Source organism: Pleurodeles waltl, chromosome 4_1 (genome assembly GCF_031143425.1).
Source record: "Pleurodeles waltl isolate 20211129_DDA chromosome 4_1, aPleWal1.hap1.20221129, whole genome shotgun sequence".
Taxonomy (NCBI): domain Eukaryota; kingdom Metazoa; phylum Chordata; class Amphibia; order Caudata; family Salamandridae; genus Pleurodeles; species Pleurodeles waltl.
In genome coordinates this window covers 88,216,884-88,231,767 of record NC_090442.1, presented here as the reverse complement: position 1 = coordinate 88,231,767, position 14,884 = coordinate 88,216,884, and positions in this window count along the sequence as shown.

The window sequence follows — 14,884 nt, the reverse complement described above, 5'->3', positions numbered from 1 at the left end:
AAGCAGTATGTGTGGTAAAAATGACAAAACCTGCTCTGCTGTAATCAGGCGTCGCAGCACACCTGTGACAAGCTAGGTGCCTCGGGTGGGACCCAGATGATGAAGCATGCCACCAACTTGGTTGGCGGGTGAGAGGTCTTTTTCACATAACCTAAGTGTGTTTCATTTCACAATTTTAGTGTTTGGCACATCACAGACGTATGTGGACACATCAGAATGATATATTACAAAACTACCTGTGTTTGTGGGGGAGGGGGCACCTATGTTTTTGGTCCTGGGTGCGGCCTTCATTTAGGGAAACCTCCCAACACCCAGACATTTTTTTAAACTAGACACCCCAAGGAGTCCAGGGAGGTGTGTCTTGCGTGGATCCCCGAACAATTTCTTACCCAGACTCCAACTGCAAACCTCAAAATGTGCTTAAAAAAGCATATTTTCCTGACTTTCGTTTGTACGATCACCGCTCCAGCACAAAATTCCTACTCCCCAGCGTTCCCCTCAGTCTCCCAAGTAAAATGACACCTCACTTGTGTGGGTCCCCAAAGCAGAGTCACCTTAAAGATGTATAAAAGAAGAATATGTCCTTATCAACTCGCTGTGCTATCCCCTCTACAAGTTTTTGGCCTTATTCTGTTGCAGGCACTTGGCCCACCCACACAAGAGAGGTATCATTTTTACCGGGAGACTTGGGGGAACGCTGGTAGGAAGGAAATTTGTGACTCCTCTCAGATTCCAGAACTTTCTGTCACCGAAATATGAGGAAAATGTGTTTTTTAGCCAAATTTTGAGGTTTGCAAAGGATTCTGGGTAACAGAACCTGGTCAGAGCCCCACAAGTCACCCCATCTTGGATTACCCTAGGTCTCTAGTTTTAAAAAATGCATGAGTTTGGTAGGTTTCCCTAGGTGCCGGCTGAGCTAGAGGCCAAAAATGTACAGGTAGGCACTTTGCAAAAAACACCTCTGTTTTCTGTCAAAAAATGGGATGTGTCCACGTTGTGTTTTGGGGCACTTCCTCTCGCGGGCGCTAGGCCTACCCACACAAGTGAGGTATCATTTTTACCGGGAGAATTGGGGGAACGCTGGGTGGAAGGAAATTTGTGGCTCCTCACAGATTCCAGAACTTTCTGTCACCGAAATGTGAGGAAAATTTGTTTTTTTAGCCAAAGTTTGAGGTTTGCAAAGGATTCTGGTTAACAGAACCTGGTCAGAGCCCCACAAGTCACCCCATATTGGATTCCCCTAGGTCTCTAGTTTTCAGAAATGCATGAGTTTGGTAGGTTTCCCTTGGTGCCGGCTGAGCTAGAGACCAAAATCTACAGGTAGGCACTTTGTAAAAAACACCTCTGTTTTCTGTCAAAAAGTGGGATGTGTCCATGTTGTGTTTTGGGGCATTTCCTGTCGAGGCGCTAGGCCTACCCACACAAGTGAGGTACCATTTTTATCGGGAGACTTGGGGGAATATAGAATAGCAAAACAAGTGTTATTGCCCCTTGTCTTTCTCTACATTTTTTCCTTCCAAATATAAGAGAGTGTGTAAAAAAGACGTCTATTTGAGAAATGCCCTGTAATTCACATGCTAGTATGGGCACCCCGGAATTCAGAGATGTGCAAATAACCACTGCTCCTCAATACCTTATCTTGTGCCCATTTTGGAAATACAAAGGTTTTCTTGATAGCTATTTTTTACTCTTTATATTTCAGCAAATGAATTGCTGTATACCCGGTATAGAATGAAAACCCACTGCAGGGTGCAGCTCTTTTATTGGCTCTGGGTACCTAGAGTCCTTGATGAACCTACAAGTCCTATATATCCCCACAACCAGAAGAGTCCAGCAGATGTAACGGTATATTGCTTTAAAAAATCTGACATTGCAGGAAAAAGTTACAGAGTAAAACGTAGAGAAAAATTGCAGTTTTTTTACCTCAATTTCAATATTTTTTTTTTCAGTTGTTATTTTCTGTAGGAAACCCTTGTAGGATCTACACAAATTTCCCCTTGCTGAATTCAGAATTTTGTCTACATGTTTTAGAAATGTTTCGCTGTCTGGGATACAGCATTGGTTTCACACCCATGTCTGTCACTGACTGGAAGGAGGCTGAAAGCACAAAAAATCGTAAAAATGCAGTATGTCCCAGTAAAATGCCAAAATTGTGTTGAAAAATTGGGTTTTCTGATTCAAGTCTGCCTGTTCCTGAAAGCTGGGAAGCTGGTGACTTTAGCACCACAAACCCTTTGTTGATGCCATTTTCAGGGAAAAAAACGCAAGCCTTCTTCTGCAGCCCCTTTTTCCCATTTTAAAAAAAAAAACGAAATTTTCACTGTATTTTGGCTAATTTCTTGGCCTCCTTCTGGGGAAACCACAAAGTCTGGGTACCTATAGAATCCCTAGGATGTTGGAAAAAAAGGACGCAAATTTGGCGTGGATAGCTTATGTGAACAAAACGTTATGAGGGCCTAAGTGCGAACTGCCCCAAATAGCCAAAAAAAGGCTTGGCACAAGAGGGGGAAATGGTCCGGCAGCGAAGGGGATAGGACATTGTGGGTTGCAAGGAGGGGATGGTAAGCTGTAAATGGTAAAGAAGGGAGAAAGGTGCAGGCAAAGCTAAAGATAAAACTGAACACGGAGTAGTTGTTTGCATTCGCAGAGAGTGCACAGCTGGATATGATTAAAACGCTTCATGATGTGCTTCTTGAGACTGTTTGAAAACTGAAAAATTGTTCTCACAAAATATGTATTAAACATAATTTGGTGCATTCATCACATTCATTCAGGACTGATTCCAATCAGGTAGCATTTAAAGGACAGACATTGAGGAATTAGTTGGCTAAATGGACTTGCCTTTGTGGATTTCTGCTCTGCACTACATGCATAGGGATAGCACATTGAAGATGTGCACTGACTCGAAGTTTGATCACTAATATTATTGTGTATGTGCATCTATTGCCAGTATCAATGAGTACCTGATGTTAGTGTGCGTTTGAGGCTGGACTGGAGACCAGCATACCATCATATAGACCTACATCCAGGGGTTAGAATCCCTAATGCGATTATGACCATAGAAGACTGGTTCCATTTTAAGAGGATGCATTTTTGACTGATACTAGTTTCCCTTGGAACTTCAGTGTAAAGGAAGTTGTCATTGCCGTATTTAGGATGATATTTAGGGCCAGATTTACAAGGAGCTAGCACCTCCTTACGCTACATTAACGTCATTTGCTTTTACGCTAATGTGGTTTAAGGAGGTAAAAATCGCTGTGCCATATTTACAAAGTGTCACAATGCATGCATTGCTCCACTTTGCAACCCTTTGCACCACATTATGCCTGCACCAGGCATAATGTTTGCAAAGGGAGCGTTCCTGTGTTAGGAGGCCTGCAAAAATGGAGCAATGATATTTACAAGATTTCATTGCGCCATTTTTGGTGTCATTTTTAATGCCTGCTGAAAGCAGGCGTTAAAAGAATGCACCCATTGAAATCAATGGGCCTCCTTGCACTTTGCTAAACTAGCGTCAACATTTTTGACGATAGCAGAGCAAAGCTCCACATTAGCGTCAAATATTTTGACACTATTGGTCTAACGTGTGCAATGGTGCGCCGTATTGTAAATACGGTGCACCCAAGGTGTCATTAGGTGGCGGTTAAGGGGTGTAACAAATCTGGTGTGTTCGAAATGGGGCCTCTGGTTGGCAGTCAGTTTGCACTCTGTCCAAGCAGGGACCCTCACTATAATCAGGCCAAAGAAGAAACACACCCGTTAACCCCTGCTCATCCCCTTGGTAGCTTGGCATGAGTGGAAAGCCTAACCCAGAGGCAAAGTGTAAAGTATTTGTACCAAAACACAGTAATACAGTGAAACACTACAAAATGGACACCACAAAGGTTTCGAAAAATTGTAAATATTTATCTAAATAAAACAAGACCAAATACAAAAAAAATCCACCATACACAATAAAAAAATCGACTTTAGCAATTAAAAACACAAAAATAGTGCCTAGGGGCACAAATGCTGCAATCTGATGTTAAAGCGGCATTGTGACGGAGTCATTTCCCACAATGTGATGCCACTGGTGCCTTTTGCAGAGTCAAATGGACCACCAGGTACAGTACCTTAGCAAAACGTGTGGAAAAGAGGCTAGTGCATGGAGTAGGCGCGAAATGTCACTTGATCCAATGCATCGTTGGTTTAGGTGCTGCAGGGTGAAGGATCGGAAGCATTATGAAGAGGTGTTGGGTCTTTGCTGAGGAGCAGTGGAGGTGAGGCGGTGTCAGTTGCGAGGAGTCAGTCCCTTGGCACCTCTTGCAAAGTCAAGTTTGGCGAAGTCATAATGCTGCGGGGTGACCTCGTGCGGTCACGATCACTTCACAGGGTCAGAGGCGCTGCAACAGAGTCTGGTGTCATGAACGTTGGGTGTACGACACTCCAATTCACAAGTTTGGGCGGACATCAGCGGCTGCAGCGCAGCTGGGCCTATATTGACGGTGGGGTCGACATGCCTCGGTGAGGTCCACAGATCCAGGTGTAGGCAGCGTCACAGTCTCCATGCAGCGGCATCCTTAGCGAAGTCACACGGAGTCATCCTGCATCATTTCACAGGATTTTCACCAGAAATTCACTTCCAGGGGCCCAGGAACTGGAATGGCACCCTCTGGCAAGCTAGAGTCCACAGCATGTAGACTCAGAGGCTGGTTGGGAAAGCTTTTGCTGTCCCTGAGGCTTCAAAAACAGGAGGCAAGCTCAGTCCAAGCCCTTGGAGATAACTCTCAAGCAGGAATGCACAACAAGGTCCAGTCTATGTCCCCTTTCACAGGCAGAATCAGCAACTGTGGGATAGCCCAATAGAGCACAGTCACAGGCAGGAGCAGCTCATCTCCTCAGCTCTTTAGCTCTTCTCCTGGCAGAGGTTCTGCTTGAATCCTTGAGGTAATCTAAAGTCTGGGGTTTTGGGTCGACTACTTTTACCCCTTTCTGCCTTTGCAGTTGCCCAACTGCAAAGAAACGTCTCTGTTGTTTACAGGATACCGCCTTGCCCAGGACTGGCTCCAAACACATACCAGGGGGTTGGAAACTGCTTTGTGTGAGGGCAGGCACAGCCCTTTCAGGAGTAAGTGACCACTCCTCCCTCCAGCCTAGCCCAGATAGTCTATCAGGATACACATGTTACACCCCAGCACTTTGTGTGTCACAGTCTAGTGGTGATGCACAAACAGTCCAACTTTCAGTCTGACTCACACAAGAAATCCACAAACATGCAGAGTCACCGAATGGGTTAAGCAAGTAAATGCCTACTTTCTGAAAGTGGCATTTTTAAGCTAACAATTTAAAAACCTACTTCACTAAAATATGTATTTTTAAATTGTGAGTTCAGAGCCCCCAAACTCCATATCTCTATCTGCTCCCAAAGGGAAACAGCACTTACAATATATTTAAAGGCAGTCTCCATGTTAACCTATGAGAGAGATAGGCCTTGCAACACTGAAAACTGAATTTGGCAGTATTTCACTGTTAGGACATGTAAAACACATCAGTTCATGTCCCACCTTTAACATACACTGCACCCTGCCCATGGGGGTACCTTGGGCCTACCATAGGGGTACCCTACATGTATAAAAATGGAAGGTTTGGGCAGTTTTAAAACTGCACACACAAACATTACATTGTCAGGTCTGAGCCATGTTTACAGGGCTACTCATGTGGGTGGCACAATAAGTGTTGCAGGTCCACTAGTAGCATTTAATTTACAGGCCCTGGGCACCTCTAGTGCACTTTACTAGGGACTTACTAGTAAATCTACCATGCCAATCATAGATAAACCAATTACCAATATAATCTATACAGAGAGCATATGCACTTTGGCACTGGTTAGAAGTGGTAAAGTGCTGATAGCCCTAAAGCCAACAACAACTGGATAGAAAAAATAAGAGAAAGGAGGCAAAAGGTTTGAGGATGACCCTGCAAAAAAGGCCAGGTCCAACACAACCCCCCACCAGTCTAAAGGTGACCAATCAATACCTTGATGGACTACCCTGATTGGGGTGATAGAACGTGGACCCTGGCCCTCAACAGCACGGTCATGTTCCAGTTCTGTGCCTTCCTGAACCCAGTTGGATCCCACTACCCATACTCTCAGGGCCCACTAAGCTAACCCATGGGGGACCCCTCTCCTCACCTGTAGATACCATCTATGCAGCTCCTAACCTTACTTTGCTCACAGATGTATTCCAGTGGACAGACAGTACCATCATGACCAACACAGTGGTGTGGCCCAATCCACCTCCGGGGTGTGACTCCTGTCCTCCCCCCGGGGCAACTCTGTCCACCAGGACAGCATGCCACAGTAGCCACTGACAGCTGCCAGGGATGACAGCCAGGCCCCAGGCCTTTCAAGGCTTTCTAACCACTGTGACTTTGGAGAGTGAGGGGTGATAGTGCCCTTTGTTCACTCTCCCTCCTACCAGATCAGGGATGGTTGCCTGACACTGGTTCTCCCCTCTGGGGCTTGACCATCCCCCTAAGAGTGGCACCCCCAGAGTCCAGATTTTTCAGGACTTCTGCCCCCCCCCCTCTAGGAGTGGTACACCATCCAGTGCCTGGGGCTTAAAAAAGTCCCCCACATCATCCTCCTGAGACTGGTAAGACAGTATCTGACTGTCCCTGATATGCAACCCACACTCTTCTGGGGTGTCTCCATACCTCACAACCAGGACTTTTACCTGGGGGAACCCCTCTCCGTGTCACTCCCACCTAGCACCACTGGAGTGTCCCTCCCAACACTAGGAATATGATTCCTCATGCAGTTCCTACCACTGGAGCTACCTCATATCCCTGAACCTCCTGATGTATGTCACCCCCCCTACAAGTTGGGCACCAAGTCTCTGGGCATTTGCACATCTTCAGTGCTGGACTCAGCCCTCATGGCACCCAGCCTTCTCAACCTTAACTCATGAGTCAAGAGCATCTTTGTCTCCTCTAAGGCAAGCCTTCTCTCCTCCATCTTCATCCTAAGCTTCTGTAGCTCAAACCGGTGCACCCTCTCTGCCTGTCTGTCCTGCAACTCCTCAGGAGTCAGACCCTCGAATGACACACTGCTACCTGACCCGGAGACCCTCCCTCAAGGCAGAACAGGTACATCCAGTACATTATGAACACTCTGAACCTCCTCATCCTCCTCCTCTGTGTGCCCCCCAGCCTCCTTGGCTGCCACCCAGGTCCTCAATTCCTATTGCAGCTCCTCCTTCTTAGCGGAGCTCCAAATGGTACAGGCAAGATCCGTACTGAACTGTTTCAGTTGGGCAACTGTATAACTCTCCAGCTTCTCCAACTCGAAAACAGCTCCAGATGGTGTATCTCCAGATTGAGACATTGTGGAAAGTGAAAAGTGCAAAGTTTCAAGGAAGAACAAAGAGTTGCAAATGAGAAGTTCAAAAGGTAAGAAAATGGAAGTAGATTAAGTCCAAGAAAATTAAAAAAATTAAAAATCACAAAAACAAGTGGTACATGGTCACGTAATGGTCTGCACTGAATACAGCAGTGCACACCAATCACTGTATGTCAAGTACAAATACAAGTTCTATCCTCACTGCTCACCAATGTTAGAAATGGGGTCCCTGGTTGGCAGTCAGTTTGCTCTCTGTTCAAACCCGGACCCTCACTCTAGTCAGGGCAAACGAGAAACACACCTGGTTAACCCCCACTAACCCCCTTGGTAGCTTGGCATGAGCACACAGTCTTAACACAGAGGCAATGTGTAAAGTATTTGTACCAATACACACAGTAATACAGTGAAACACTACATGGACACCACAAACATTTAGAAAAATAGTAAATATTTATTTAAATGAAACAAGACCAAATACAATATAAATCCACCATACACAATTAAAAATAGTACTTTAGCAATTAAAATCACAAAAATAGTGCCTAGAAGCACAAATGCTGCAATCTGATGTTAAAGCAGCGTCATGATGGAGTTGTTTCCCACAGTCCGACACCACTGGCGCAGTTTACTGAGTCACACGATCTAGGTACAGTACCTTAGCAAAACGTGTGAAAAAGAGGCCAGTGCACGGTGTTGGGAAACTCAAAGACCAGCAAAGTCACAATGCTGCGGGGTGACTTCACAGGGCTGTGATCATATCACAGGGTCACAGGCGATGTGACGGAGTCAGGTGACACAAACGTACTGATGTACCAGATTCTTGTAAATCTGCACCTTACTGTTTACATGTATAATCATTATTGCAAGCAAGTGGACAGTTCAGAAACAATGATCTGGCTTTGAAGAAATAGAAAATGCTAAATATTCATAATTTTACAAGAAGGTGCCAGACTGAAAGAATGATCGGTCATAGCCACTTTGTAGGCTTTTTGAATGCTGTGAGGATGCTTTTGAAAAAAGGAGCAGTGAATTAAAAGGAAAGTGATGAACAGAAGATCTTTGTTACAATAATGGTGGATATTGTCAATACTCCCACTGGTCCTGTTGCAATTATTTGTATTTGAGGAACAAGTATCCTGGGAGTAGAACCAGTATTTTGAATGTCCAGTTTGCCTGATGTATGTCTACGTAAATGGGAATACATAGTTAACCTATTGAAAGGAAGTTTATGGTGGTAGTGTGGGTTGCACAACATTTCTGTCATGACTTGAATGAGCTGCCATTCAGAGAATAAACTGACCACATACCTATTTTAGCAAAAGTTGCATCTGAGGGTACTACGAACTCACAAGTTAGGCTAACACAGTTACATTTCAAGTTGTAGGAAAACTATGTTATGCACAATATGTACGCAAGGTGATATCTTGGCTGATTTATCAGGACACCTAAGAGTTTTGTAATTTGTAATATTAAGGATGCGTAGATGCTGAATGAATACCAAGGGGTATATTTATAGTCTGTTTGCGCTGAATTTGCGTCATTGTTTTAATGCAAATTCAGCACAAATTTAACTCAAAATATAGGAGTTAACATCATTTTTTGGACGCGTGAACCCACCTTGCGCCAATGAGGTGTAAGGTAGGCATCCAAAAATTGCCTCATAGCCCTTAGCACCTTATTTATCCTCGCACGCATTAGGGGACCTGTGGATGCAGTTCCATGGTCAGACACCATGAAATTGGCCCACAGGTGCCCACCCCAAGTCCAAGGAACACCCCCACCCACATCAGAGGGACACCAGAGGATGGGGGACCACATCCTAGGTAAGTAGGGTAAGTATAGATAAGTATTTATTGATTAAATTTACAAGTGCCATTGGGGCCCTGAAATGGGGGCCCTGAAACCGGCCCCACTGCATGGCACTGGGTGCAATGGCCATGCCCAGGAAACATTAGTCCCTTGTGCTGGCCACTGGGGTGGTGGACATGACTCCTGTCCTTTATAACACAAGAGTCATGTGGTATGGATGGTTTTGCATTAGGAAATAACACCAGGCTGGTTAAAGGCATTTATTTTTGCCTCTAGCCAGTCTAGAGTAATTTTTTGAGGCAAAACCCCCTTCATCCATACCGCCACCCCCACCCAGGGTAAATGATGAAATTGAAGATGCGATTTAAAGAAAGTCAAGCAGTGTGTGTAGCAAGAGCAAAAGGAGGATAAGATGCTTGAAGAAAGATGAAATTATACAAGACCAACAAGAGCACCTACAAACCCAACATCAGACACTACCATCAACAAATCAGAGCCATCAAATGTTCCATGCTTACTGATTCAAATGCAGCACCAGAAAGGCAAGGAAATCTTTGCTATAGTGAACGACTTCACCTTGCCGGTGTCACCAGACTAACCCCACTCAGGATCGCCACACCCAGCTGTCCCTATTATTCAGTGAAACAATTACTGGCATCGATGAAAACTTAGGGCCTCAACCGGACCCTTCCAACCTCACAGCCCTCGTGCCCATCCCTACAAATACCCAGAGGACCACCCTGACCACCTGGCCGAGAAGCACCACTCACAAACCTAAAACAACCATGCAATGATGGAGCACACTATGACTTCTAACCTCATCACATCTTCATTGAAGGACTGGACTCCATCAATGCAGCCCTCACTCCAATCCTGGATGACAAGGCAAAGGCTACTCCTGGACCCTGGCTTCATGTAACCCTTTTGGCAATCTTGCTTCATAGGGTCAGCAGGGATTCCCAATGTTTTGCAGTATCCTGCCTGGAAAATATCAAATCCAACCCACAAAATATATGTTTCGGATCCAGCAAGTCAATGTCATTTGGGATTCCCGGGATAATACATTTGCAAAACAAAGTACATGATTCAACCCAATTCTTGTTGTATGCATCTCTAGTAAGTTTGCTCTGTATTGCAGTTCAAAAGTTTGTATATAAATGTATCCTTTTCTATTTTGCTTTTCAAACATGTAGGGGTCAGACACATCCCAGCTTATGAAGTCTGGTTCTATTATAATTTAATGATGGAGAATTCTAAACTAGCTAAGACACAGCCTTTTTTTTGCCACCGCATACAGGGGCATTAGTGCAGCTTACCAGTCTATGGGCCTGATTTAGAAGTTGGCAGATAGGTTACTCCATCGCAAAGGTGACAAATGTCCCATCCGCTGAAATCTAAATCCCATTATAGTCAATGGGATTTAGATTTTGGCAGACTGGACATCCTTCCCAACTACGACAGAGTAACCTATCCACCAATTTCTAAATCAGTCCCTATATCTTCTAGTGTGCCCAGGTGTTCCTTCCGTTTTGCCCTTAACTTTTTTAGCCCATCTATTATTGTTAATGAGTGTTTTATATAGGAAAAGGCTGCCATTTCCCAATTCATTCAACTATGTTCAGTTCTCTCACTCATGAAAAGAGTACAGTTCCCTGCTCAGTCTACTGATGTGCCATTCCTGATTGCTGAAATGCATTGATGCAGAGCCTCTTGCTTTGAAGTGCTGTCTTTATCGAGAATTACAACTTGGCTACTGGCACCAGAAGAAAGTCTTCAACACCACAAAAATGTCATTTAGTTTTTTATATAGATTTATGTGTAGGGATATTGCTGACTTGTCTAACAAGGCAGTAATCGTTTTCCCCCATGATGTACTCTGAGTAGCTGTGAATGGGACAGGCAACAATGGTATACAACTAAGAACTTGAGGGGTTGTCTGGGATGAGGTTTGACTGCTTCTCTTGTAGTTGATGCTACTGTGCCTTCAGGGGCAACTGGAAGATGCACATGTTTAGCATTTGGTTGACTACCGCTCAGAGAGATGATCCCAGCAATCCAAAATACCTCAAAAACCATCAAGCTGACACTGATTTGCTTGTCAAGGAATTGCCCATTGGTTAGCTGATGGTTCTAACTCCTCAAGATGAGGGACGTCCCTTGCTTCAAGCTAAAATTACTCCTATGAATTGAAATATTCTACAACATACCAAAGAAGATTTTGAATCATTCATTTAGAGCCTGAGTTTTTAGAAACTCTCCAAATTCAGAGACAGTGTGCACTTTGCACCCTCACTGGATTGAATGGCACAATTATCTAAGCATGGGTAAAAGTACAATTTGTGAGGACAAAGGAACCCCCCTGTGAAGGCCAGGGTCTTGGGAGGTAATGGACTTGAGGAGATTAGAAAGATCCAGCGAGAAGTGGAGAAATCGTCCCTTTTTCCATTAGCAGAAATAGTGAGAGTAGTGTAAGTAACCACTTTGAGGGGTGGGTTTGGCCCAACTGCTTTGCAAGTATCTATGTATGTAGGTGATGTTTGTATAGTGCAAATATAGTGAAAAGGCAGGTGAGATCAGTACAGTGTCAAGGGCAAGCAAACAGTATTGAGAGGTAATGGGTTCTGAAGATGAAGTGCACTGCTACTGCTGTTGTGAAGCAGTGTTCTTTAAATAGGTGTGTTCCTGTTAGAAATTGGGTTTTTGGTTGGCAGTCAGGTTACCCCCTGTCCAAGCAAAAGCCCTCACTCTAGTCAGGGTAAGTCACACACAATCCAAGATTATCCTGTGCCCACCCTCTGGTAGCTTGGTACGAGCAGTCAGGCTTAACTTAGAAGGCAATGTGTAAAGTATTTGTGCAATAAATCATACAATACCACCGTATAGCACCACAAAAATACACCACACAGTGTTTAGAAAAATATATAATATTTATCAGGATAATTGTAGGTCAAAACGAATAAAGCTGCAATGTGAATTTGTAGAGATATCACTGAAAAGTGATATAAAGGCCCGTATTTATACTCCGTTTGCGCCGAATTAGCGTCGTTTTTTTCGACGCAAATTCGGCGCAAAACTAACGCCATATTTATACTTTGGCGTTAGACGCGTCTAGCGCCAAAGTATGGGCAAATAGCGTCATTTTTTTGCGTGAACGCCTTCCTTGCGTTAATGAGATGCAAGGAAGGCGTTCCCGTCTAAAAAAATGACGGCGACGCAAATGCGTCGTATTTATACTCCCGGGCAAAAATCACGCCCGGGAGTTGGCGGGTCAAAAAACCCCGCATTTGCGCCACTATTTAACGCCTGGGTCAGGGTAGGCGTTAAGGGGCCTGTGGGCTCAAAATGAGCCCACAGGTGCCCTCCCCTGCCCCCAGGGACCCCCCCTGCCACCCCTGCCCACCCCAGGAGGACACCCAAGGATGGAGGGACCCACCCCAGGGACATTCAGGTAAGTTCAGGTAAGTATTATTTTTTATATTTTTTATTTTTTTTGGTGGCATAGGGGGGCCTTATTTGTGCCCCCCTACATGCCACTATGCCCAATGACCATGCCCAGGGGACATAAGTCCCCTGGGCATGGCCATTGGGCAAGGGGGCATGACTCCTGTCTTTACTAAGACAGGAGTCATTTAAATGGCGTCTGGGCGTTGAAAAAAATGGCGCAAATCGGGTTCAGGCGATTTTTTTGCCTCAACCTGACTTGCCCCATTTTAAGACGCCCTAACGCCATTTTCCCCCTACGCCGGCGCTGCCTGGTCTACGTGGTTTTTTTCCACGCACACCAGGCAGCGCCGGTCTGCTAGCGCCGGCTAACGCCATTCCATAAATACGGCGCCCGAATGGCGCATCCAAATGGCGTTAGACGGCGCAAATTTTATTTGACGCAAAACTGCGATAGCGCAGTTTTGCGTCAAAAAGTATAAATATGGGCCAAAGTGTCCTAAGTCTTTAAAAAGCAAACAAAGTCTCTTTCAAGCACAAAGTACCTGGTTTGGAGTGGAAAATCTCCTCAGAGGGCCACAGAAGAAGAAATACATGGAAAAAGGGTGTGTGCGTCGATTTCTCCCCAGCACACACGGACTTGCATCGTTATTTTTCACGCGGGGAAGTCGTGCGTCGTTTTCCGGAGTGCGGACAGTCTCTTTCTGTGGATTACCAGATGTCCCGGGTCTGTGCGTGGATTTTCCTGCTTGTTTTCCGGCTGCGTGTCGTTCTGCGGGGCTGCGCGTCGAAATTTCAATCTCACAGCAGGCGTTGCGTCGATTTCTCCTCTGGGGGTCGGGCGGCGTTGTCCTTGCGAAGCCGTGCATCGAAGTTCCGGTTGTCCCGAAGGCGTCGCGTCGATCAGCGTCGGGGTGCGGCGTTTTTCTGGCCGCGGAACAAGCTGTGCGTCGAAAATTTCGGCGCACGGAGCATCCAAGTGAAAAAGAGAAGTCCTTTTGGTCCTGAGACTTCAGGGAACAGGAGGCAAGCTCTATCCAAGCCCTTGGAGAGCACTTTCACAGCCAGACAAGAGTTCAGCAAGGCAGAAGGCCAACAGCAAGGCAGCAGTCCTTTGTAGAAAGCATACAGGTGAGTCCTTTGAGCAGCCAGGCAGTTCTTCTTGGTAGGATGTAGTTTCTGGTTCAGGTTTCTTCTCCAGCAAGTGTCTGATAGGTGTTAGGGTGACCACCCTAAGGCTGTCAGGTCTAACAGTTCCTCTAGAAGGAGGTGCTTCTAATCCAAATCCCTGTTTCTTGTGGAACCAGTCCATCTCAAACCTTAGCCATCTGAGTCCCCCCACCCTGTAGCCCATTGCATTTATATTTGGCAAATTTGAGACTCAGCCCCCAGAAATTCACTGACTAAGCTTTGCTACTGACTGCAGGGCCTGATGCACTTCTTATAGGTGGGCCAGTGGTCTTCCCACCCGGGGCTGAAGACTGTAATGACATAAGATTAGGCAGCATAGAATACCTCCAACCCATCCAGGACTGAGTAGACCAACCTTTGGAAGGTGACAGAGGCATTCTTTATTCAGGACATCACCTGGACCCTACCATCAAGTCAATGGTTCCTACGAAGTTGGCAGTCCCTTACCTGTGAATGGGCTCATAAGGTATTGGATGTGCATCAGTCTTGTTGACTAAACAGAGTCCTCTGTAGTGCTTTCAGAATCACAGTGTTAGTCTGGAGTACTTTATAGCTCTCAGGCTCAGCATATTGGACACTTCATCCTTGATGCTGGCTCTCACTTTGTCTGACAGTTGTAAATCTTGTTTTGTACAGGCATACTGTCCTCTGTATCAATGTCATGGTAGTATAATAATGTCAATAATGACAAGTCAAAGAGACACTTGAGCATGTGTGAAAGGGACAATTTAAAATGTTAACTGTGGAGATAAAAAGGCCAAATTTTAAGAGTCAGAGTGATTTTGGAAGTTGCCAATCAAATCCAGGATAATTGAAGGCAGGAAATCTTCCACTTTGGCAGGTGGTAAGGTATGAAGTTTATTGCCAAGGAAAACCAAGGAGCATTCGTGTTCCAAAGCCTGAACTCCAGTCAAGGCAGCAGCATTTCGTAGTGTGCCCAAAAATAAGTTTAGAGCTGCATCCTCCACCAAGGGCAACTCATAAGCAGCTTCCTGTAGCAAATGCACCCTCAACGTGCATGTCTTGTAATGGGCCCTCAGTGAGAACATCAAAAGATCACCG